The sequence below is a fragment of the Mustela erminea genome, chromosome 3 (genome assembly GCF_009829155.1).
Source record: "Mustela erminea isolate mMusErm1 chromosome 3, mMusErm1.Pri, whole genome shotgun sequence".
Taxonomy (NCBI): Eukaryota; Metazoa; Chordata; class Mammalia; order Carnivora; family Mustelidae; genus Mustela; species Mustela erminea.
The window spans coordinates 48482991-48510765 of NC_045616.1; the positions used below are offsets into that span (position 1 = coordinate 48482991).

Genomic DNA, 27775 nt, shown 5'->3' on the forward strand with positions numbered 1-27775 from the left:
ATCTGTTGATAGCAACATGTAGTGCTACGTCTCCTTAGGATGCCTCACGGGGGAAAGGGGCACTGCGGTGGCTAGGCACCCCACCCCTGATTTCTTGCCTTTTGTTAACCCAACTGATTATTACATCAAAAATCATGGTTTCCATTGACGACAGAGTCCCACTAATGTGTGTGTTTATGTGTGTGTGAAATAGCTTCACAATGAGTTATTGGGTTGTATATAGAAAAAATGCTAGGCAACTGCAAATTACAAGGATATAATGCCATCAGGGGGTTTAATGGTGACATCATAAATCACAAGAGCAAGGTATAAATGGACAGGGCTTCCCTACAACTCTACGATGCCACTGGAGCTGTGATTTTAAAGGTTGTCTACTCTCCCCAACGACCATTACCTTACACATGGATAATTTGTGTTATAATTTCCATCGTCTCCCGCTCTCTCTACTTCTCCTCGTCAACTTCAAACCTTTTTTCTACACCCAGAGAGAATCTGTTTTCCCCACTGTGCGATTAGAGCAGCTATATTTAAATGTTAACACTGGATTGTCTTCAAGTTAAATAGAACCATTCTCAAAATCTTGCCATTCTGGGCTAGGTGTCACCCTCACGCGATATGACAGACAGGTGGCAACAGACCCAAGGCTTAAGAGATTTTCTCTTCTTGGATAACCATGCTCCATGCACCTCTTCTCATTTCCTCTAAGAGCAGGGAATCTAATTACATAGAGTACCCCTGTGAGGATGGCAAACATAGAAATGATTTTATAGTTTTGCTTTTTTTCACATCTGAAGTTAAGCTTTCCAAGTAATATTCTAATTTATTTCTGTGTCCTAAATGATTCCTTTTTCTCTCTGATGCTGTCTTATGGAGGAATATATTAACATAAAATAATAACTGGCCCAAACTTTTGTCCAAATTTAAATATGTCCTAGCAAAGCCAGCCCCATTCTAATTGCTTTTATGTGTCACTTTAAAGTAGGAGAACCAACCTCCTGGCAGCTTTGCTTTGGGTCTTAATTAGCCACTTAACTGCAAATTGGTTGGCACCCTAGTCCTTTCATCAGTTATTACCCAAATAGCATCACCGACTTCGGATAAAGAAAAGAAAGATCCCACATGTAGCAGGTCTTTCCATCATTATTGCCCTTTAATACAAAGAGGGGGGTTCCCAACTACTAATTAAGGCTACGTTTTTAATAGGCAATTGGCATCTTATTTAATTCACTCTCAATGCGATGTCTTAAAGGAAAAACAATCACAGTAATGTGTGTACAGTGCTAAAGAATTTACAAAATATTTTCATCTACTTTATTACTCTCATGTAGTATCTGCTCTAGCCATGTATTAATCAATACATTTTTATTGGTTGCCATGATTTAAGATGTGGATTTTTATTTCAGTCCTTATCACATTTGCCTGCGTACACACAAAGCTATCTAATAAAATTAACCAGGCCAACCTCCTGTATACAAAAGGGAGCTGGCTTCTTTATTTTTTGTTGTGTTTTTAAGGAAATGGGCAGACCGTTAAACATACTGTATAGATAGGTACTTCTTTACAAAGCAGGCATAAGTGGTTAGTGGGCAGAAGACTCAGAGGCTTGGTTCTGAGAATATAGAAATAAAGGAGAAAGAGACTACCGATAGAGATCAGATCCAAAAACTTGCCAAAGGGGATAGAATTCAAAAAGAACATGACAGTTTGTTTAGTGTTTTAGCAGGATACCCTCAGTTGGTACTTTGCATGAGATATGATATCATGTCCTTTGTTCATGCTAGAAAAGAAAACAAGTCATCATGGTGACTTTTTAATGATCAACACCTTTTTCTTTTTGCTTTTGTTTGTTTGTTTGTTTGTTTGTTTGTTTAACCTGTCTTGCATGTTTATAACACGTTTATAAATTAAACTCCGGTACTCTTTTCTATTCTGTTACTTGACGTCACTAGGAACTGTATTTGAGTAAGTAAATCCAGACTTTCCCCATCTCCCTGAAAGACAGGTAAATTGAGATTCTGCACGTCCCAAATGTCTTCTGCCCATCACCGTGACTGGGAGCCCAGAGCCCATCCACAGGCTGACCTTGAGTGAGACGGTTCCAGGCTGTGTGTTTTGGAAGGCTTGGAATTAGTGAATTATGTTTATGAGATTCATTTCTAAACTGTACCAGAGCTTATAAAATATTAGTATTTACAATATCCTGGAACAACAAACACAGCGTGGAGACAGCTGCCTCATCAGAGACGGAGCCGCAGTGATCTCACACATTTGTCTGTTTATCATGGATTGGATTTCCTTGGCAAACAATTCAATAAGGAAGATGAGCACACCAGTCTAACGCTCTGCTCGACACTGCAAGAAAATGTGCTCCTCACCATCCCTCCAAACGCTAGTGCTTCTACTCTGCAAACCCACTACCTTTAAGTTGAAGTGTGAAGAATAGCAGTGAGGGACCGAGATCAAATGAAGTCAGGCCTTTGATTAAATGTGAAATGAGAGGTGTTTCGAAGAGAGCACAGATCTTTTTCTTTTTGGCCGACGTAGGCAGTATCTACAATTAAATCTCAAAAGGAGCAGGAAAGATGTGAAAGAAAAATCATTAGGAATTATTATGCTTTTGCTACCTAAAAACAAACTTGTTCCTGTGCAATATATGAGTTATTAATTCTGGCAACACTTGAGCCTTTTTCCTTCCATATGTGATTATGGAGTACCCAACTTTTAAGTATATGATGCATTTGAATTTATACAACAAATTCTCTTCCCTAAGTAAAAATTCGGTAATCTACTGGACGAAGTTTCATGACAACGCAATAGATGTGAATTACTCATCTAGCCGAGGATTTCATTTTTCTATAGCAAACAAACAGATGAAGCACTTTACCTAGCATCTTTCAAAGAGTAGGTATTGCATAAAATTTTGAATCTACAAAGTACACGAGAAGAGAGAGTCTAATAAGAGAACATTTCTAGCTGATGCTACATGGTTCCACCTTTGATATCTAAAGAATCTTATTTTAATAGCCCCAAAAGAAAAAAAAATCTTGTTTTTGTTTAACGGTTAGAATGATTCCAAGTGCAGCTGCTTGCCTGCAAAGAACCTTGACTGAAGGAGTGTCCACCTGAATTAGTGTGCAGCCAGAAATGTGGAAACAAACATCTGAGTGTTCCATTAGGACTTTCACGTGATAGATACTACCCTGGAAAATAAAATGGACAGTGTCTTTCCCTCCCTCTAGATTGAGTTTTTTCTGGCCAAAAAACACATTCCAGAGTTTTTCTAATTTCCTTATGGCTGGCTTCACTTGTAAGCAGCCACACAGTTGGCCAAGGTCAGCAAGTCAGGATGCCTCAAGTCTCTTGAGAGTTGTAATTTTTATATCAAAATGGAGGTTATTAGGGCGGTTTATCTCCCCAGCTGTTTTCAGACAGTGTGCTGACCACCCAGTGGACGAGACCAGGGTGGGTGGAAATGGAAGAGACTATTTGATGTGACTCAAAAGAAAAAAACGCAAGATTCTTCGGGAAAAGTCTATCATGGCAGGAGACCATGAAATACTTGTCTTAACTCATTTTGTACTCTAGATTGTACACCTACCTCCTGTGAGCACCCCTTAAAAATTGAGACAAAGTAGAAGACAGCACTGAGAATAATTTAAGAAAGGGAGGGCTTGAAGTAAGGTCGTGTCAAGTTTATCAAATAAAGAAAATAGAGAGATCTAATCTCTTCGATATTTTTAATTTGTTTTGTTTTCATCCCGTTTTGAATGGTATTGAAAATTCAACAAATAATTTAACATTCATTTAGTAAACCTTATGTAAACTCTTCTAGTTTCCTAATTTTATAAAACTGGATTTATAGAACCGACTCCTATAAATGGCCTATCAAGTAGATTTACTATCTGTAAATATTGGAAGTACGAATAGAGTGAAAGAATATTGTGATTTTATGGTTCTGTTTTGTTCATGGATGAATCAGTAGCTTTTCTGATTCAATGATTAATTTAAACCTTAATTAACCTTTGTCTAACACAGTAAAGAGAATTTGGTTTATTAAGAGACATGCCCATTCTTATTATGTTACAGAGAATGTAAACTTCATATATGAGGAAAACAGGCTTATTCATTACAATAGTCTTAGCACCTGGAACAGTCCCTGACAAATAGTAAACATTAGACAAACTATTTGCTGAATAAATGCATCTAAATCAGTGATTTCCCTGATTGAAAAGAGACAAACCATAAAACAAAAATGAAGACAAATCACGTCACTATAGGAAACTTAGGTAGAACCCAGAAATTTGAATGTTTTAATAGATTGCCCAATGATTTTGATGATCACCTAATTTTGGTAACCACCAACTATCTGTAGCTTAGTACCATGTATCAGAAACCACATATGAGCCCAGAGACATGGAGCTCATTAAAAAAAAAAGAAAAAAAAAAAAAAAGAAAGGAAAAACAAGAATGTCTTTAAAAGAAGCATAACCCATCAGGTTAACACATATTTTTATGTCATTCTCTACTGTTGTACACAAATTCCATTTTACTCATTTTCTTTACCTGTCAGGCTACTGAAGACATAGGGTTTCCAATCCCTGAATTATGGATGCTTATAACTCAGCTTTGGCAGACTTTCAATTTATATGAAAACTTCAATTTGATATTTTTTTGTTTTGTTTTATTTTTATATTTCTTATAAGAAAAGGAGTGCATTTTTGAGATTAAAAAATAAGAAAACCAAGAAGAAACTTGAACTAGATGTCTTTCAAAATAGCTTCTGATTTTGAAGTTCATCATGAGTGGCTTTATGAAGGCTCCTTATGAGAAAGGTCTCGAGTATTTAGTACATTTTTCAGGTCTCTAATATTGCCTTTATGTAGAGAGGGATGCATAAAATACAAGCAAAAGAAGTGGTTAATGCCTTAAGGACTGAAAATAGTTCTGCCTTCAAATGCAGGGATCTCGGTAGGTTTCTTAAAATAGAATGTTGTTTTAAGAAAAAGGCCCACTGAAGACTAAGATTTACTGCTTTCAGTTTACCAGTGTGACAATAAACTAAAAAATTATTTATTAGTTTGGAAGTGTGTAGGGCTTCTTCTTCTGGCATTGTTTCTCTTCAGCCTTATTTCTTACGTCCTCTTACATCTTATCTCTTACCTCCTCTCTGAACTTTGACCTAAATATTTTCAGTACCTGGAAATATTGGTAATATTGGTAATATCATCTGGAATATTTCTCTCACCTCCTTCTCTTGACCAATTATCTTCTTAGATGCTCATCAGAAATCACTGTTTATCCCTAAGGGGGAGAAGAGGTCTGATGTAATTCACAGGGCTGGTTGCTTCAAGAAATGGTGCTCTACCACGGACTTAGGTTCAGTCTTAGCCTCTGGTAAACATTACGATGTGGCAGTAACTAGGCTAGCCTTGGTGAAAAGGAGCCCATGCATAGCTTCCACACATCCTGGCCACTCTTTTCATCATCCCGTTGCCCAAGAACATTTAGGCACTGGAGTAGCAGAGGAACCAAGTTGGTTAATATCCACAAGACAAATCATTCTATTCATCTTCTTATTTAGCACTTATTCTGTGGTGGGCACTCTTTGGTCCATAACTGAATAGCCAAGGCATTTCTTATTATTGATAAGTCTGTGTATAACTGTACTTCAGATTACTTTTCCTTCCATATTAGGTGAATGACCCAGTATACTGCTCTTATCTCTGCTTGCTAGTAAGATTTCCTTGAACATCATCCTCTAGACAAATTTAAGTGGAGATGTCATGGAATGGTAGTTTAGTTTTAGCTACCACCAACATACATGAAAAAGTCCAAGTTTCTTTCTTCATTATAGGATTGTAAAAAATCCCCACTTCCAGTAGGGCCACAGTTAGTTGAAGGAGAAGTGATGTATGAGCATGAAATAAAATACTATCAGGCATACAGTTGGTTGGAGTCCATTCAGAGCTAGTCATGTAACGGGCACTAAGATAAGAGACAGGTGAGGTAGAGAGGACCTTACGTGTGCATGTGAAGTACCTGATACACACCCTCAGTGTCTCCACAGTGTCTGACTCCTGGCAGGCGCTAATGGTATTTGTGATTTTTATCACCAGGAGCATGATACCATCAACAGCAATGGAGAAAGTTAACTCTTCTGTGAAGTTAAGGAGAAAATCTTCAAAACCTTTTAAATGGAAGGAGCTGAAACTAAAATGGCTACAGTAGACTGGAAGAGAGAAAGAGGCAGTGGCAAAAACAGACTCAAGAGATGTAATAAAGAGGATCAAGTATGCCTGAGAGAATAAGGAAGGATGACAAGGTAAAAAATGAGGCAGGGAATTCTGGAAAGTTCTGAAGCACAGTGTGAATATTTACATGACTTGGGATCTACTGGGAGACCTGAACAGTTGTGAGAGTTCATTTTATGTCAACCTGACTAGGCTAAGGGACGCCCAGATAGCTAGTAAAACATGATTTCTGGGTGTGTCCGCGAGAAGGTTTCCAGAAGAGATTAGCATTTGAATCAGCAGACTAAGTAAAGAAGATCCTCTCACCAAAGTTGGTGGGCATGATATAATTGGATAAGGGCCCCCCAAGAATAAAAATGCACAGAAAGCCAAGGAACTTGGGCTTTCTGACCCTGGGGCTGGTAGCACTGCACCCCCTTCAGAGTGGAGGTTACATTGTCACCGATCATGGTTCTCAGGCCTTCTGATTGGACCTGAATTATTCCACTGGCTTTCCTGGTTCTCCAGCTTGTGGACAGCAGCTCATGGGACTTCTTGGCCTCCATAATCATGTGAGCTAATTCATATAATAAATCTCCTGTTACTTCTACCTGTATTTATCCTATTGATTCTTTCACTGGAGAACCCTGACTAATACAGGAGTGTAGTGAGTACTGACATTTTTAAGACTGCTAATTTGCAGAGGACTAATTTGCAGCAGTTCTTATAGGTTGTAAGTGCAAGCTGTTGCAGTAAGAGCTGTGAACTTGAAATCTAGTGGTTGGTGTTTTAATTTTGACTTTGCCACCTAGAGTATTTTTCCTTAGCTGCAAATGTGAGAGATGGAATAGAAGGTCTTTGAGCCTCTTTCAGGCTTGATCATTATACAAGGATGATTACAAATTAGAACCCTAGGATTCTGTGAGTATCCCAGTGAGACATCCTCAAAGTTTGACAAAAGGTAGAATCACAGGGTATGCAGGTGTGGAAAGTGCTATATAAAATATAAAGTAAAATGATTAGATGTGCAAGTGATTAGATAGCTAAGTATCAGCTTGCAGAAATGTGATAGAGAAGATGATCTTACAGGGCATAGGGAAGAACGGTAAGAAGCTGCATTTTAATAGGGATGTTAGTGAGGCATTCCACTGGACCCAAATGAGAGAGAAAGTGAGCAACAGCAGGGATTTTGTTGATCTCTGCATGTCCATGTATCTGGTAGATAAATTCATGTGAGAAGATAAAGCTATTTAAAAATCCCAATTTAAGTATCTTAGATTGGAGTCTCATGAAACTTCCTTTACAAATGAATTGTATGATATGTTCTGGAATAGTGACTTAGTAATACAAAGTAAACAGCCACAACCAACACTGCCCCTCCCCCCATCCCTGCCAGCCTATCAGGGACTAGGGGATTTATAGTACGTAATTGAAGAAAGAAGGAATGCAAAAGGGAAATAGTTTAGTCTTGCTAATGTTGAAGTAACATGACAAAACTATTGTTTCACATAGAGATTCACATTAGTGACATATAAAATGATGGTTAGGAGAAAACTTAGTTTTTAATGCAACATTTCAGTATGCAAATTAAAAATACCACAACTAGACCATAGCTTTTACTCCTTCTAAAACTGCTATTAGCTTGATTCAGGAGAAATTCTAATTATTCTCTCAAGGAATGGACACCAGTATAACCAGACTGGTCTTTACCTTGCGTGTAAATAAATTGACTAGCTGGCTATCATCTGACATTATCTAGCTATTTCCTCTTTTCATACTTTTGGTGCAATACGATGTGAATAATATGGCATTTGCATATGAATTCAGGTTAGGCAGGATTAAATCAGAGATGAATTCAAACATTATTTTCACTCAAAATTTAAGTGTCAATGATGGGATGGCAGATGACTTCAGTATGCAAATATTTTGGTTTTCATGGAGATAGGATGGATTCCAGCACAAACTACTTCCACCTGCAGAATTTTTCTCAATAAAAATATGGTCATGTTGTCTTTGGTCCACTTTCTTTATAAAGACACTCAATTTTCTTCACTTCACTATAATAGCCCTGAGAAGCATTCTCCATGACTAAGGTTAAGGCGGAGGATACAGACATAATGCCATACTATAAAACTGTAGTTTTATCCATCTGGATCAACTTTCATGTTACTATTATCCATATGGGAAATTGCAAAGAAAGCAGAAATATGACTATCATTAGATTTATAAAATACACTGAAATAAAACAGAATAGGTTTTCTATCAACTTTTTTGTCATTCTGGACAAAGGAATGTGCCAATCATCCAACTATTTATATTTCCATATACAATTGATTACTCTTAGATATTTATATCTAGATATGTTGTCCTATGAAAAAAATCTTTCCTAGTGGTCTAGTGTTATCTGACTCCTTCCCACAACTATGGCATATTGTAAATTGTCTGGAAGAGTCTAGTTACAATGTTTAGTCCTTTAATCTCACAGCAAACTGAAGGTTGATTTGACCCATACTAAATAAGGGTAGAAAAATAAAAAAGAAGACATTGGTGATAAACAGTGCTTAATTCCATTTTGCAGAAAACAATCAAGTCTCTTTCTGTAGGATAAAGCTGAAAATGGCAAAAGCTCACACAAATATACAGTGCTGTATCATTCTCAGGTTAATAAAAACAATTTATATGCAGGGTAGTGAACAAGAGGAAAGTTATGGAAAACATTTCTCACCCAAGGACAGTGTACCAGATGTGTTAAGACTTATGGGAGCAATCAGAGGTGACCAAGTCTCAGTGGCAGGCCTTATTAAGTTAGACAGTGACCCAGCACCTTCAACTTATTAAGCTGTCGAGAACTTCAGTGATTAAAACCAAAGAAAGGTCAGATACAAACCTTCAGAATGTCCCTGCACTGGTATTTTCTTATAGGCATTAGACCCTCATGGAAATGTTTCTCTTGACTTTAAAAAAATTAGGTATTTGAACTGGATGTATCCAAAGCTTGAGAGAAATTTAACTAGATGATGCTTCCTCAAGACTTCTCATATTAGTTTCTTAACTTGAATCCATGTCTAAAGAAGCATCCTTAGAAGGTTTTGTGTTTCATCAGAACTGAGGCCAGAAGAACAGATTCATGGTGATGTTAACATCTTCAGATAGGACCTAGAAGATGAGTGAGACTTATAGCCCCTATTAGAGATACTGGGAATAAACTTTCAAAACCTTATAATTAATACATGTAAAAGTTAAAATTGGAAATTTAAATCCATTCCAAATCATATCTTATGCTTTAAATAGTGTATGGGTTTAGATAACTTTTCCCTGTCCTTTTCCTCTGTCTCCTTTTCTAAATGTATCTGTCCCTGTGTTATGATATTTAGCTACAGGAAACTCTGAATCCATTCACATGTAAATGTATAGGTATAGGGGCATCATTTATATGTAAATACATACTATTTATGTATCTAGGATAATGTTAAATATTAGGCTTTCTGTTGTCTTGGAATCTAAGCAGAAGTCTCAATTCCATATGCACCTGAACCCTTCAGCTCTAAGGCGGAAAGTTGTTACATCGTTTCTGCAGCACATGCCAAAGTATTGTGAAACTGGTTCTGCAAACTTGAGCCTGTTGTGGATCTGTAGGACCTGAAAGAGAAAAAAAAAATAGGAAGGGCTATTTACCACTACAAACCTCCCACCTACCACCACCAGGGCTCTCTACCGTATTTCCCTTACTTCCTTTCCAAGGAAGTTTGCCTTCAAGAGAAGAGTTTTACAGTTGCCTAGAGTTTGAAGGTCATAGGAAGGGGCCACTGCTCCTGTAGGGAGAATTCTGTAAGCAGCATAACAATGGAGAGGGCCCAGAGGAGAGTAACATGGAACCACTCACGATGCAAAGGGTCAGTGGGAACGCCGAGGAAGGGAAACTTGCCTCAGTCTTCTCACAAGGGACTCCACTATTTCACAGAACCACTTCCAAGGCACAGGGCTATAGCAGAGGCCAAATTACCACTAATAGCGGTGCTGAAGGGAGGAGGGGTTGTATGGCAGCTAACTGGAAGAGGCTTCTGGAAGCCCCAAAATTCCCTGTGAGAGGGAAAATCAGAACCCTTGCAGTACATTCCTCCCTCCTATTCCAGGATTTCACCGGGTTGGGGAGAAACTTAAATTTGCATCAAAATTTAGAGTTAGATGATACTTCCTTAACTGGACTTTTATTATGGAAGTGCAACCTGAAAATTTGTGGGATCTGCCTTTGCACTAAGACATTTACATACAGTGCTCTGATAGGAGTATAAATACAAATACTATTTCTGGGAAAAGACATGGCATTATACATTAATAATTCTCTCAGAAATTAATATTATTTGCTTTTTATCTTCCTATGAATTGATCTCTAAGAAATAATCAAAACTCAGACAACAGCATGCATCATGATATTACTTCAAATAATAAAAACACGGAAACAATTGTATCTAATAAGAGAATGGTCCAGTACATTATGGAATATCAGTATAATGGAGAGAGATTGCATAACCATTTAAATTGTTATTTTCAGAGATTAATATATGGGCAAATGCTTAGCATATAATGTTAAGTGAAAAAGAAAGATTCAAAATTGTACATGAATTTTAATATCAATTTAAATATTTATGATTACGTAAAATATGTATGCCTAAATAAAAAGATTGAAACAAAATATTAAGAAGTGTTATAATCAGTTGGAGTATGGATTGGTGACTGTATTGCTTTATTTGTGCCTTTTTAAATTTTCGAAGTTCTATTAAATGAATATGTATTGCATATATTATAATTGGAAGACACAAAATATAAAGTGATTTATTTTACGTATACAATAAGCAACATTTTTCCTATTATTTATGTTATTAATAAAGGTGGCATAACAGAACACATTGGAAATTCTGAATTCAATATATTTTATAATATAAATTTAAAATCTTACTTTAAAACTATGTTTTGACATGAGCAATGTAATTTTAAATACAAGATTTCATAGAAAACTTATGGATTTGCTGTCATTTCTTAAAAAGTATTTTTGAACACTTTTGTAATTTTTCTATCCAAAAAAGAAAATTTTTTACTGATATAAATGATATTTTCACATATGGGTTTTTATTAAGATATTAGTTCATATTCCTTTAAGATATGTGGTTTCTATTCCATTTCCTATGCATCTTAAATTCCTATATTTCTAATATACTTAACACAAAGAATGATTCAGTTTTGGAATACAAATACTTAAACATGAAATTTTACAGTTAATATATGTGAGAAAGCTTATAGATGATATTGTCTTCATTTGGAGACACAGATCTCACAATTTTTCAGATTCCTATCTGTTCCTTCTTTTTCTTTATCAGTATTCTCCCTGTGTTGTTTTCTCCTGGCTTTCTGACTTAGATGAAAATCCTCACCACATGGCTTCCTAGGTGGCCATCAAAAGGTTGTAAGATGCAAACTGGCACCTGAGGAGTTGACTGTCAGTGATGTGACCCTTGATGAAAGGGAAAAGGAGATTAGAAGGTGTCGGGCAAATAAATTCCTTTCCTTTTCTTTCTCTTCTTCATTGAGTCCTCAGAGGCTGGCTTTCTTCTTGCAAACCCTACAAACAAGTTTTGAGGGGTAAAGACAAGTCAACCCGTCATCTCTGTGGTTCATTGTTAAGCAGAAACCAGTGTGGTAAACACGTCGTGGTGCACTGGTTTCTCCTACCTTTGTTTGTTTCACTTTTCCTGTTACCTTCCCCATCAGAGTGGACACCTCTCAAAATGTGCTAGCACCTTAATCCTTACCTTATGCTTTCCTAGTTAGAAGAACCAGTTTATGACACTTTCCATGTGGGGTGACTTCTTTCCCTATCAGTTGACTTGGTATAGTTTGGGCCAAAAGTTTTGCTAATGCATCTGTCTTTGCTATTATTTTGATAACCTGAATGGAAAAAAATGTATGATCTGCAGAATGGAAGCTTATTTCTTTAGACACCTGAAATCATGACTGAAAAGATGACTCTGTTGGCGCCAATTTTTTTGAAAAGATTATATTTATTTATTTGCGAGAGAGAGAGAGAGAGAGCAAGAGCGAGTACAGGCAGGCCGAGTGGCAGCAGAGGCAGAGGGAGAAGCAGGCTCCCCACCGAGCAAGAAGCCTGATGTGGGACTCGATCCCAGGACTCTGGGATCATAACCTGAGCTGAAGACAGCTGCTTAACCAACTGAGCCACCCAGGTGTCCCTGTTGGAGCCAGTTTTAAGGTTGTGGGGATAATACCAGTATTCTGGTAGGAAGAGAGAAAGAGTTTCTTTAGTATAGTCCAGGGGGAAATGACTGCCTTCAAATTCATTATGTTCAAAGTTGCATAGCACAGTCCAGATTCTATCAGAATTGTGGTTTCCAACCCAGAAGTTGATCTCAAATGTTATCTGATACTCAGTGAACAAACTAAGCCCCATGAGATTAGAAGTGGATTTAATCTGGATTCTACTAGACAGGGCTATTTTATGTCTAAAAATCTTGATTCATCTCAGCAGGGGCCACAGATGGATTCAAGAAGATCATGGTGATGCAAGCGTGGCTATGTGGCGTGAGGTGAATGTGGTGAGAACTTTGTCCTTTATACCGAATTCAGAATGAGAATGGACATGGACAATGGTGTTTGGAAGGAAGTCTATAATTTGGTGAATGAAAGTGCCTATGAGGTGTTAAAACAGAAAGGATAAATACATTTTCTACTGGTGTGTGACTTATCTGATTGAATCCACATTTAAAACAATATCTAGGTTCATCCAGTATCAGTGATTAAAAAAAAGGTATACGGCATGCAGGATAAATTCTTCTGACCCTAAGTACTCAAGGATTACCTTTTGTTATCATTAAGAACACGAGAGTAGATATATTTGACATCCAGAAGATAGAAAGCAACTATGATATCTGTGTTCTGTGCTGAGGAAATGTAGCTCCAATGTGAGTAACTGAGCCTTCAGTTATCATTCATATTCATGGATCATACTTTACCTATTTCTTTCTACAGCAGGAATTTGGGCCCATGGTAACAAAACATGCTAATAAAATGCTTGCATTTTAACGTACGAAAGAATTAAATTGACCACCATAATGTGCCAAAAAAAAAAAAGGAAAATAAAGAAGACAATATAAAAAATTACATGGTTCAGTCTAAAACTAGGTAGAAATATGAGAGTGAATTTTCTCTAATGAAGCAATTAGACTAAGTATCAGACAATGTTCCTTTTTATAATATGCTCTCTGTCTGAACAGCTGAAGTTCTGGGTTATATTTTTAAATAAGCCAATTGGTGATTAAAAAATAATAACTTTAATTTAGTTCTAAAATTATAAAATTAACATAATTTTTACTGTGGACCTTATGAATAGTAAAGAAAAGCATATGAAGGGAAACAAAATTTGCAACACCTTTGGAAAATCATTGCTAATTTGTGTTTGTGCCCCCAAATTTTTTATATTTTTTTTACACAGATGCATATATCCAAATTAAGATAATACTACATAGGCAATATTGCATTCTATGTGGGAGTTTTTTGTTTTTTGTTTTTTGTTTTTTTTGGTCATCAGTTTTCTGTATATTTTCCAAAACTTTTCATATTCTTTGAAAACAATGTTTAATAGTTCATATTATTACTTTGTATGTCTGTAGCTTGACTTATTTACTCAGGAATTCATTTGTGGTTATTTAGGTGGTTTTTCCATTTTCCTCTCAGAAAGAACTCTGTATTAAGCATCCTTAAACATACTCTTTTTTTTTTTTTTTTTGGTGAATCACCTATTCTGGTTCAAAGAGAATACAAATGTAAAATTCTTTTGATATGTATTACTGAGTTATTTACAAAAACTGGAGGTCAAAATGTTATTCTATGTATTTTCAATTTATATTTTGACTATTTATTGAAGTTTAACTTTTTAAATTTATTAGAAATTTTATCTATTATTTATGAGTCTTAATGCTTTTAATTATTTTTCTCCACAAGAATTCATCTTACATATTGGGTTATAAGAACTCTTTACATATTAAATCTTTTTATGAGTGTGCTAGACAGGAATAAAGATGGAAGACAAATTACTTGTTTTCACAAGCTTATTTTGGCATACAATACATAAAAAAAATCAGCAAACAAGGAAATAAGATATTTGGTTATTTCAGACAAAGATATTTCTTTTCATCTGATCTTTTAGATAGCAATAGGTGTAGTAGGATTTAGAAGGATGATGCCTTAGCTGTTGTGTGCAGAACATGGTAAGTTTCTCTGGTTCTAGAGTCTTTATCTTAAACACATATATATCATTTTATTGTTTTCCTTATTTAGCTCTTGCCCACTTCTGGTCAAATATCTTCCTTTGTATTTTATATTTTTTGTTTTTATGGATAAGATCTCTCTTTGCATTATGTTTCCTAATTGGCTATGGTAGGTGACTGACACTAGTTATGATATCTATAATTTGAGTTTTGGTGCCAAATGTTAAGATCAGGGTGAGCCAATTACCACAGGGTGCCACTCAAAATTTCCCATGATTGAGCTCCCAGGATTCAATCTTCCTAAGTTCCTAAGCTCATACTTAGTATAGAAGTGTCAGAGTTTAAGAACCTGATGATAACCACAAATCTTAGCTTTATTAGAAGTATTTATTTCTTATTTCTTATTTTTTTAAAGATTTTGTTTATTTATTTGACAGAGAGAGAGATCACAAGTAGGCAGAGAGGCAGGCAGAGAAAGAGAGGGGAAGAAGCAGACTCCCCGTTGAGCAGAAAGCCCGCTGCGGGGCTCGATCCGAGGACCCTGAGATCATGACCTGAGCCAAAGGCAGAGGCTTTAACCCACTGAGCCACCCAGGCGCCCCTATTAGAAGTATTTATGTCTATTGGTAGTTTATGTCTTGAAGTTGTACTATGAAACCAGCTATTTAACAAAACACCTTGTGTTTTGCATCTAGTCAAGTTTAAGAAACTTTTAAAAGGTATTTATACCTTCTAAAAATCCACTTACTATTACTCAAGTTGTTGAATTTCTTTTCTTGCAGGTTTTCACTTGAAAGAGAGTTGATTCATCGTGATTAGACAATGGTGAATGAGACTGAGGAGCTGTCTCTGCTTCCTGACTTCTCACTTGACCAGGGAGGATGTGAATGGTTTGTATGAAGGGGGTTGAGTGACTGTTACTATGGAACAATCCCTAGGAATGATCTTGTCTTCCCATCTGACTATCTACAGTGTATATCTATGACACTAATTACTACATAGGGTCCCTGACAGATCACATTAGTTCAGGGAGAACATAAGAATCAAGGAAAACATTCTCATATCATTTTCCTGAAAATCTGCCTATGGTTTGCCAGTAAAGTTTTGGGACTTCTTTTCCCTAGACACTCAAAAATTTTAACTACAATGTTATATTAATATAATGTACTAATATTCCTTGGTATAATTATTTTTTTCCTACTAAATTTGAAGATTTTGAAAGCTTTGTGTCTTGGGATCAAGCCTATAGGCTTGTTATTATATTTTTTCTCAGGTTTGACTGAAAAATGGTTAAGTAGGAGAATGAAAAAACATTGATGCCAAGGGTTTCTTTTCTTTTCTTTTTTTTTTTTTTTCCCCCTCTATTCACAGAAATCCCACTTAGGGGAGGGATAAATGTTTCTCTTTAACAGCCAGCCCAAACCATGACCAAACACCCCCCATATACAAATCACTTCCCATGTTCCCACATCACTGAACACTTGACTGTCACTGTGCCCGTGCTGTGATTTTTAAATTATTTATCGATCTGACTTTTCTTTACTGGATTATAACTCCAGAAAGGTAAGAAATTGGTCTTATTTTTTCATTGTGTCTTCTTCACACCACTGTACAGGGCAAGGCATATGGTAATCGCTTATTGAGTGAATCAATAATCCATTGAATAATCATTTTATTTTGTTCTCACATTGCTTCTGAACTTGATCAACAGCAGAGTCTGCCAAATGCTTTTATAAGCTATTTTAATTCTATATCAAGTTATGAAAACTTAAACAATTTTCTGTTAAAAAATAAAATGTTTGTTTTCACTGTGCTTCTCTTCAACTTACAGAGTAAATTCATGTTTCGTTTGATGAGTAAGTGTATTTAGACATTTATCTGGCACACTTGAATAAACTCCTCTGAGATGATAGATCAGTGTACTGTTTTTAAAGTAATAGTATAGCATGTGGAATTTACTCTGACAGCTTCTAGCAGCAGTAGTAGCTAAAACTCAGTAGACGTATAGCATTTACTCTGTGCCAGTCTAGGAGTGAACTTAAAACTATTTGCCAGGCATGATTTAAGGACTTTGGATATATTAATTTGTTTAACCTTGTTCATCGTTCTGTGAAGTTGGTATTATTACTCCCATTTTACATATGACAAAATTAGAGCAGGGAGAAGTTAAATCCAATACACAAGGTTATGTGGCTGGTAAGTGGAAGAGTGACTATGAGACAGCCACCTGGCTTCACAGCCTACGTCCTGACCTCTATGCCAATGACTCTGCTAGTTTAGATCCCATTTCGAACACAATGCTGAGGAAGAAAAATATGAAGGGATAAAGAAAGAAAGAATTGCAGAAAGGTAACTTACCTGGAGTTTCAACAGCATCCACATGGGTTTCAGAGAATTTTATTGATAGTAAAAGTCTCTCAGATTCTGAATCAGAAGCTCACATTCAAAACAAAAAATTCTGAGATGAAAAAGCGTCACCCAAAGTGCCCACTGCAGTCTGTAATGGCCAAACCAAATCCAAAACCTTTGAACAAACAGCCCTGTGTGATCTGCAGTGTTCTTTCATGTACGAGTGGGAATTTTTCAGCCAAGACTAATTAATTAGTGCTAGTTAAGAAAGACTGCCCACCTGGGTTTTCACTCCTTTCACACCCCCAAATCTCCCTGAATCTTGGCTACGAGAAAGGGGTACCTGAGGCTGCCAGCCCATCCTTTGTGCCTTTCAGTTTGTCCCCTGCCATCTGTCTGGCATCGTCACCACCTCTCACCCCAAACCCGCCCCTCCAGCTTTCAGGCAGCCTGACTGGCCGAGTCATTCTTTCAAAGTCACTTCGGCTTCTGATTTTCTGAGGTTAGGAAAACAATGAGATTTTGAAGATTTTTAATAAAAACATTTGACTGTAACGAAAGTCATCCATTTTGTCATGGGCCTGAATAAGATAGAAGCGAAGCAGGAATTGTTTTAAAGGGTGGTAGGGAAGAAACTTCTTACCAGGGTTTCTGGGTCGCTAGTGGGTTAAGCCTCTGTCTTCGGCTCAGGTCATGATCTCAGGGTCCTGGGATCGAGCCCCCCATCGGGCTTTCTGTTCAGCACGGAGCCTGCTTCCCCTTCTCTCTCTGCCTGCCTTTCTGCCTACTTGTGATCTCTCTCTCTCTGTCAAATAAATTAAAAAAAAAAAAAAAAAGAACCTTCTTACCTGACAACTGTATAACTGTATTAACCAGAAACCTTCATTCAGGTATGGTCTGAAAGACCATATTGTTACTTCAGAAGGGGTACCATCAAATTGTACCAGACATTATATTACATTCATACAAACTGATGTCAGCTTGGGAGGAGCTTGTGTTTCTTGAGGGTTTGTGTGGCAGGTGCCTTATGCATACTACTTCACTTGATCCTCAGTAATAGGGGAGGTAGGTGCTATTTACCTACCTTAGATAGGTGTTATCATATCTTCTCACAGATTGTAAAATAAAAACAAACAAACAAACAAAAAAACACAAACAGAAATATTACATACTATTTCTCCAGTCTCAGAGTCAGTAGGTTGCAAAGATGGAATTTGATATAAGTAGTTTTTGGCTCCAAATGTCAAACTCCTTCTATAATACAATTCTAAAAGAAAAAAAAAAAGATTTAATTTAATTAAAAAAGGACTAGAGAAGCAACCAGGGACAGTGCCTGGAGAGGGCAGTCCTGGCTGGGAAATTCTGGGAAGCCAGAGGGTGACATATAATCTAAGAGTCTCTGAATGTTGACGAATAGGTAAAGAATAAAACATCCTAGGAAAGTCAAGGATGTTCCCTCCTTTGCAATACTTCTGAACGCTTGCTGTTCACGGCTGGCTAGAGTCAAACACTAGAAAGGAGGTCAAAGTGGATGTTACAGTGAAGAAATCCCAGTTATTTTTTAAAGATTTTATTTATTTATTTGAGAGAGAGAAGAGGAGGGGAGTAGGGGAAGAAGCAGAGGGAGAAACAGACTCCCCATTGAGTGGGGAGTCCTATTTGGGGCTGGATCCCAGGACTCTGAAATCATGACCTGTGCCAAAGGCAGATGCTCTACTGACTGAGCCACCTAGGTGCCCTGAAGAAACCCCAGTTTTGAAGATCTGTTTGCCTACCTCTATTCATAAGACTCTAAACTTCTAAATTTGCACCGCCTCTTCTAAAGGTGTTGTTTAAAAGCTATTGTCTGCTACCAGATGAAAGACGGTGAAGAGGGTAATGATGGAAATGGAAGTGGTTGTTTGAGATATTGGGATGGTAGAATCCACAGGATTTAGGATCTGTTGGAATGTGATGGAAGAGCAGCTATGTAGGCCACCAAGGAGGCCTGGAGTTGTGGAGCTGGAGGTGAGGTGGAGGTGAGGAGGGTGTGGGGTCTGTGTGTGGTGCTGGTAGGACATCTTGGTGGAGACGATCAGAAGGGAGTTTGCAGTGGCAGAAAGCTTGTCCTTGTAGGTAATGGTTAACATGTCCATTTGCTTAAAAATGATAGTTGAAGTCAGGCTTCTACAGGTGGCTCTTCTGGGAAAGACGAGAGACTAGGTAAAGGGACCAAGGACAGAAACTTTGGAAACGTCTGTTTAGGGAGCAGGAAAAGAAATAACAGTCCAAAAAAGCAGTCTTAGAGCAATTCGAGAGCAGCAGCATGGAAGGCTCCAGAGGAGAGCTATGATGAAAAAGATCCCACAGAGCAGTTAAGGGGGAAGAAGGAAGAGAAATATCTTCCATTCGGCAGATTATTATCACACCTCGGAGAGAGCCGTTGAGTAGATCAGTGGAGCAAATGGGAGAAGAAAAAGTGAGGAAATGGAGACTCCTCTTCTGAGAATGAGCTTTTGAGAAATTTAGCCGGGAGGGAGCACAGGGGCAGAGCGGCGGTGTGATGGGAACCTGATCTAAGGAGCTAGGGGCGGGGGAGCATGAATGAGAGCGAGAGAGCAAGTCAGAGAGGAGGAGAGGCAGGAGATCCGGGGACAAGCTCTCAGAGCATGTGGAAGGGCTGGAATGAGGTCGCCGCTGAATGAGCCCTGAAATGACTTCTTCACCTGCAAGGGGAGGGAGGGAGGAGATCGAGGAAGAAGCTGAAGAGTTTGGAGAGAAACAGGAGAGACTGAGGAACTGGTTTTGATCTCACTTAAGTAGAAAGTGGAATTATTTGCAGAAAATAACTGCGGGTTGGGGCTCTGCTCTGAAGGGACTGAAACAACCTTATGCAAATTCAATCAGTTCAGAGACAAATGAGAGCATTGAACAGTAGCCGGCCATGAGCGGCTGGTTTCTGCTGAGCCCGTGGTGGAACCCGTGGTGGAACCCGTGGTGTTGTTGTAGAGCTCTCTCTAGAAGAAATTGGGAGTCCAGGAGCAGAAGAAGGGGCCTGTGACCTTTCCCTGAGGTAGTTAATTAGCATACCCCTTGTTTCCTATTGTTTACAAACGTCTTTTCAGTACTTTCAAAAACCCAGCAAATCTTTATTTTCTTTATCTTTATTGCCCTCACCCACCAACTCCAACCACCCTTATCTGCCTCAGAGGTTTCAATACATTGGTCAGAATCTTTCTCCCTCACATTTGACATCATCTTCCCATTTTTTTCACAAGATCCATCTTAATAACCTCATTGTTTCCAAGTCCCTTCTTGACTTCCTCAGTTCTGTTTAACTGCATCTCATTCCACCTAAACTTCCTAAGAGCACACCTGTACTTCTGCTACAGTCACTTTTCACAGCTGCTTCTCCGAACACAGTCTTGAACTGCGGCATCAGCTTTAAGAATCTCGGTGAGAGAGTAAAAATTTAAGTGGAAGGTAAATTGGCATATATTTTAAGCTGAAAAAATAATAGTGATTCTGCAGGACAGATTCTTCTATATCCCCAAATCTCATATGTTCTTTTTCTCTGAAGGACAGTATGTAAGTCTGCCGATTAATGAATGTTAAGTGAACACCTCCAGTTTTTAAAATGCCCCTTGAGTTTTAATATGAAGATTACATAATCCATCAAATAATGGTCACCATTTAATGAATATATTTACACTGACATAGGCATTCCATGAACATTCTGTCAACTTTTCATAGCCGTATTTCCGAAATACGAAAGTCCTCTAGCTACTCATTACCATAATTGCTATTTGATCGGTAGGATGACTCCAAACTATAGATTTACTCTGGGGTTCTTATACAGGTAAATTTCCACATATTACTTTGAAAGTGTATTTAAAAGAGAGTGTAAACATTTCTAGAATTTAAGTCATCTTCAAGAACTTAAAGTTGCTATATATCGAATGGTATAGAATGATATTTTTTTCAAAAGGTAGGGTCTGTATAGCTGTTCAGTTAGAATTCCAGCTGTGGGATCATGACAGTTCAAGCCAAAGTTTTCATAAGTCTCAGTTTCTTCATCTATAAAATTGGAAAATAATAGTTTCATACAGATAACATCAGACTGTTGTTAAAACAGATTGTTGTTAAAACAATTAAATGAAGTAAGACATATATGGAACACAGTAACTACTCAATACGTACCAGGTAATATTATTACTATTATAGTTACAATTGTATCCCACTAATATTCTTTTTTTTTTTTTTAAGATTTTATTTATTTATTTAACAGAGAGAGATCACAAGTAGGCAGAGAGGCAGGCAGAGAGAGAGGAGGAAGCAGGCTCCCTGCTGAGCAGAGAGCCCAATGCGGGACTCGATCCCAGGACCGTGAGATCATGACCTGAGCCGAAGGCAGCGGCTTAACCCACTGAGCCACCCAGGTGCCCCTCCCACTAATATTCTTGAAAAATATTCCCAAGCACTAGTTAATTTCACAGGCCTTCAGAATGTTCCCCTGAGATAACATGTAAGGGCATCCTTATTAAATAGGTTTAATAACATATATAATTTTATTGATGCTTCAGTTATCATGAGAGGAAACTAATTCTTTGATAGTATAGATTCTATTTTTCTGATGCTAAAAAAAAAATCCACATTTTTTTTCTTCTCTCTAGGTGGCAAAAAGGAAAGAGATCCTGATATTTTGATACCGACATCCCTCCGCTCCAGTTCCCATCCTGGCTTATTTCATCAGTGAACTGGTTTGCAGATCCATGGTCTAGAGGCTGGCTGCTTCCACTCCCTTGGTGCTTTCATCCTTCTCTCCCACCATCTCATGACGATCCCCCAGGGGTGCCCTGTTAGGAACTGGGTTGTCATCCTCAAATTGGCATGGCTGCATTCAATAGCATTGCTTCTGGTGATGTGTTTGTTAGCGGGCTGTTTGCTAATAATACCTGATGAAGTATCACCACCATTAAGCTTCTTGAAAATGAGCGTGATGTGCTGTGGAAACTCTGGGATTAGGGTACATAGTAATGATGAAGTTTGGTTCCAGACCAGCTGTTTGTGACAAAGGGCTAGGGAGTTGAGACAGTCCTGAGCTACACTCTGTGCAGAAAGAGAAGATGCAAAGAAATCATCTCTCCGATGCAGATTTCTTTCTGATCTCAGTGACAGTTTACCCCAAGGGACTCAGAGGCTGGAAATTTTTTTGTAATGAGCATTTTGCTTGTCTCACAACTCCAGAATAAAGTTAGCACCTTAACTAAGGGGTAGAGTTTATCAAAAAGGTTAAAATCAGCGTAAAGTGATAAATTAGAGAAAGTTGCTTCCAATTTTCTGCAGTTTATAACTCTAAAAAGCTTAAGATTAGTGGCTTTCTAAACAAAACAAAAAAGAGGAATGAATCAGAATTTCTTGGGAAGGTTGTTAATAACTCAAATTCTAGGTGTTTCCCCTAGAGATTCTGATTCAGTGGGCTCCATACAGTGTCTACAACACTGTGTTTTAGCATATAACCCAGTCGGTTCTGACTCAGGTGGTCTTAAGAAAACTCCTTGTGAGGCAATGACACAGACTTCCCAGAGACCTAGAATTTAATCTTTATTTTTTCTTTCTCCTCCTTTCTGTTCTCTTCCTCCTCCCCCTCCTCCCCCTTTCTTCTTCCTTAAAGACTTTTTAGAGAGAGAGCAAGAGAGAATGGGGGAGCACGAGCCAGAGGGAGAGAAAGAGAGAGAGAGAACCTCCAGGAGACTCCCCACTGAGCGAGGAGCTGGACACAGCGGTTCGAGCCCGGAACCCTGAGATCATGACCTGAGCCGAAATCGAGAGTTAGATGCTTAACTGACTGAGCCACCCAGGCACCCCTAGAATTTAATTTTTAGCTGCCATTGTACCCTGTTGTATTCAGACAACGAAATCCACATGAAAATGCTCTCCCAAGTTTCTGTTCTCTTTCCATGCATGGATTCATGTTTCCACTTGTCAGTTAGATCACACTCCTTCACTTTCTATGTCAAATTGCTGGCAGTTTTGCATTCGTTCTCCGGGTCCATTCTCTACCCATCCAATCCACCTTGTGTCCAGGAGGCCAGTCTCAAAATACTGTATCTAACAGTGTCCTTTGCCTTCAGGAGGCCAGTGGAGAGTGAAGGCAGCATTTATGTTTCTTCTTCTTCCAAAGAAGTCTGTCAGTGGCTGAATTTCTCTACTAAAGCATTGACTAGGAGGCATCATACTATAGGTCAGGCTGGATTCTGGTAACTGCCCCCTTCCCTTGCCCTTCAGGCCTAGAAGACTTCTAGTTTCTTAAGATTGTCTAATGGTACTTCCCTAGCTCTTGTTGGTTTTATGGAACTCTATTTGTACATTGTGAGAGTCCTATGGTTAAACCCTTTTCAATGATTCCTTTTGAGTGTGACACACTTTTCCTGAGGGAACCCTGACCAACAATTTAAGTAGCTTTATACTAGTTTCTGAGAAGGTCATGCAAAATAAAGCATGGTCAGAAATGATTATTCTGAACTGGGGTAAGTACTGTGTAGAAGACGTATAGAGCAATAAGTGAACAAAGTTGAAAGGAAAAAGGTATTTGTCCTGGCCATTGGGAAAAAACTTATAAATGAGATGACATTGCTGTAGGGTCTGAATATTATTTAGAAAGTCCTTAGGTGGGAAAATGGAAGGAAAGCCATCTGCAGAGCTTCCCTGTATGCTGTTTGCCATCAGACTCCCTGAAGTCACGATTGTCTCTCACAAGAGTCAATGCTATGCTATTCTCTTATTTCATCTTCCTGCAATCGATTCCCCAACACAGCAGAGGTGTGATCTTTATAAAACATAATTAGGATAATGTGAACATATATGTGCTTATAAGTAAAAGAATCATATTTTCAAGTTCTTTGCAGCTAAACCTCAGAATGCATAGAAGGTAGAGGCAGTCATCAAAAATAACGATGCACATAATCCAAGGCCTTAAATACTGCACAGTCACGGAAGGGTTTAGAATAAAAAGGTGATATGGTCAAATCTTTATCTCTGGAACTCTGGAAACAATACAAAAAATGAACTATAGGAAGAAGAGACTAGAAGAAGGAAAAACTTATTAGGAGCCTCTTCTTACATGATAGGATACTCACTGATCTCGTAGAAGTGATTCCGTTATCCATTGGAAATAGTCTCTGAAACTGATCATTTTCCACAACATTATCTTCTGGTAAAGAGTATGAAAATCCCTAGTGACAATTCACACCTAAGATTCCACAATTGCCTAGGCCTATTGTCCCGAGATAATGTAAAATTCTAAATTGCTTTAATGCTCTATTATAGGGGAAAAAATTATCATAAAAGAATATTCAAACTTCAAAATTTTTCTCAGCAATCTGATCATTATACCCTAATTCTACTTTTTAAAAACATCTTCTTTTACTCTTTCTTCAAATATATATTACTAAATTACATTATGTATTTTTCCAATAAATTTTGGCATAGATATTGAGTACATATTGTGATCCTGGAAATTTAGGACATTATTTTTTGATGGAAAGGCCTGAATGTAAAATATTGAGCATGATTTATTCTTGAGCACATTTCATTATTTACTTAAAAATAAATATGGAGAGGGCACCTGGGTGACCCAGTCAGTTAAGCATCTGCCTTTGGCTCAAGTCATGATCCCAGGGTCCTACGATTAAGCCCTGCTTTGGGCTCTCTGCTCAACAGGGAGTCTACTTCTCCCTTTACCCATCCCTCCTGCTTGTGATCTCTCTCTTACTCTTTCTTTCAAATACATAAATAAAATCTTAAAGAAATAAACATGGAGAAAGTTCCTATAAATTTACTTTCCATGTAATGGAAAATAATATCACATTCACTGTCAAATTTCCTTAAATAAAACTGATTTTATATGATTAACAACACAAAAGCAAAGTATCGGAAGAGGTGAAAGGCAAAACAAAATTTAACTACTGCCGTTTTGTGCTAGAAAGTCTTCTCATATGAAACTGTTTTTTCATTCTTTTTTGTGTGTGTATGTGGCTTTTAAAAGCAATCTTTATTAATATTCAACTGACATATAATAAGATGAATACATTAAGGTAAACAACTTGAAAAGTTATCACACATGTATACACTCATGAAACTACCATCAATCAAGATGATGAACTTATCCATCAGGGATACAGATTTTCTCATGGCTTCTGGTGTTCTCTTCTTCCCAACCTTCCTTGACCTCTACATTGACCTCCCAAAAAGAAATCTGTGTTCTGTCACTATAGATTAGTTTATATTTCCTAGAATTTAACATAAATGGCATCGTACAGCATTTTTGTCTAGCCTCTTTCGTTAGCGTAATTATTTTGATAGTTTATATTTCCTAGAATTTAACATAAATGGAATCGTACAGTATTTTTGTCTAGCCTCTTTTGTTAGCGTAATTATTTTGAAATCCATCCATGGTGTAGAGGAGAGGAATACTTTGTCCCTTTTTATGGATGAGTAGTAGTCCATATCGATACAGTAGAGTTTAACTTTTGACATATTGATGAAAATTTGGATTCTTTTCATTTTGGAGTTTTTATGAATAAAACTTCTATAAATAATTATGTCCAAGTCTTTGCATGGATATATACTTTTATATCTCTCAGATGAACCCAGGAATGGAATGGCTGGATCATATGGTAGTTATTTTTTACCTTTTTATCACATTATCAAATTGCCCTCCAAAGCATTTAAATTCCCACCAATTCCCAATTTAAATTCCCACCAACAGTGTATGAGAATCCCAGTTCCTACAAATAATTGCCAACACTTGATGTTCATTTTTAAGTCTTTTTTCATCTCTATAAGTTTGATTCAGGTATTCTTACATCCTTATATCCCCACCTTTTTGAACGTATGTTTTGATAAACTGTCTTAATTTTAACATCTGTGTCAGCTCAGGGTTGATTTCAATTGTTGGTTTTCCTCTTTATGGGTCTTCTTTTCTTCCTTGCTCATATGATTGGTATTTTTTATTAGATGCCAGACATTATTTAACATCATTGGTTGCTGGATATTTTTGTTTTCCTATAAATATTTTTGTGTCTTATTTTGTAATGCAGCTAAATTACTTACAAACAGTTTGGTCCTTTGATGTTTTTGTTAAGACTTAGTAGCCCAAATAATTCTCAGTATAAGGAACCCCACTACTGAGGCAAGATCCTTGTAATGATTCTGTCCAATGCCCTGTGAATCTTGTTTTTCCAGGCTAGTCCTGTGGGCGTGTGGGCACTGTTACCTTTACTCCTCTTGGATGCCTCTTTCCCGAGCCTTGTCTGGTTTCCTCAGAGCATGAATTGCTCAGAACCCCAGGGAATACTTGAGGCCGATGCTCCACAGGTCTCCAGGGTTCTCTTCCTGGAGAGAACTGGTTTCCTGATACTCTGTCTTGTGAACTTTAGCTGCCCTCGTCTCTCTGGTGTCTCAGCTCCATCTTCTTAAATTAGGGAGTTTCCTGACTTCCCCTAACTCCCCATATCTCTACCAAAGGCCAGAAACTCTTTCATAGCTACGATATGGGCAAAAGGTCTGTCTCATTTGTTTCCTGTCATCAAAGATCACTGCTCTTTTTCTATCTGATGTCCAACATCTTGAAAACAACTGTTCATTTCCTTGTTTATTTCATATAGAAGGGTAATTCTGGCCCTGTGACTTTATTTTGCCCAGAAGATGAAGTTATCTTTTACAATGCATAAGGTTTGTTGAAAAAAAATTTTTTTGTATTATGTATTTTATTTACTTATTTATTTATTTAAATTTTTAAAAATTTCTTTTCAGTGTTCCAGAATTCATTGTTTCTGAATTCCAGTGCTGGTTTTTTTTATGTGTGTGTGTGGTTTTTTAAATTTAAGTATATTGCAAGTGTCTTGGTTTTCCAGAAAAATTACTTTATGTATCAGGAAAAGGAATTTAATTGTGAAGCATATCTATGGCTCCAAGCCTAATTTCACAAAATGTTAGAGATGATGAAATACTGATTTTTTATGTTATTGAAAAAAGTTTCAGATATGTTCTCTGAAATAGTCTTACTGTTTCTTCTTTTCAAAAACGTCATCATTAATACAAGATATATTTAAGTAAAAGCTGTCTAGACTGTAATCATTTACATGACGATGTTGACTTTAACCATAAACATTTATTATTGGAATACACACCTGGCCTTGATACTGTTACATTTTAGAACATAATGGAATTGCCACCTCCTACTCTGAAAGAGCCATCTGTATCTCTTGACAAGTAAAAAGAACCATGCCCACAAGGACAGGTTCTTAGGACATCGCATAGCCCAGGCAGGTATAATGCACTAGTTTATGTGAGGCACTTTATGTCTCTGAGACCATTTGAGTAAATTTTATAAATGGCGTCTTGTTAAGGTCCTCATTACTCTGGTGTGGTTAATATACTCATGTGAATCACTTACTATTCATCATTCTTAACCACCAAGGTTTAAATTCTAGCTCTGCTGCTTACTAGTTGTGTGATTCTGAGCAGGTAACTTATCCTCTCTTTGGCTTACAACCTCATCTATAAAATAGAGTTAGCATTTAGAATAGAAAATAAGTGCTATATAAACCTTTGTTAAAATATATAATTAATGCAGTTGATACTGAACAAGGCTTGCTGAAAGAGGGGCTCTGGCTAATAATAATGCTTGAAGGGTTTGGGGTCTTCAGTAGTGGAGGGGACTCTCAGTTTTCTTCTAAGCAGAGGTCTGGGATGGCAACAAGCTTGATGTAGAGGTCCTCTACACCAGTGCTGGAGAGCACGGAGATGTGTTCTAGAAAAGAAGGTTCAAAACAGTAAGGGGGCCTGAGATAGCTCATAAGCCTCCCCTGGCCCAGAGCAGCACAAGAGAACATCCTGTAATTATGCTGTTCCTAAGAAATCCAGAGACGTGGC

At 37.5% G+C, this 27775-nt stretch overlaps 1 long non-coding RNA gene across 3 annotated transcripts in view; it reads left to right on the plus strand.

Moving 5' to 3' along the window:
* LOC116586145 overlaps positions 1 to 22487 on the plus strand; it is a 55565-nt gene extending 33078 nt beyond the window's left edge. For all 3 annotated transcript variants that reach the window (XR_004283908.1, XR_004283910.1, XR_004283909.1), the window contains 4 exons: positions 6117 to 6322; positions 12769 to 12838; positions 15292 to 15399; positions 21511 to 22487. This is a non-coding gene — a long non-coding RNA (uncharacterized LOC116586145). The remainder of the gene's footprint in view (positions 1 to 6116; positions 6323 to 12768; positions 12839 to 15291; positions 15400 to 21510) is intronic.
* The last annotated feature ends 5288 nt before the right edge of the window (positions 22488 to 27775 follow it).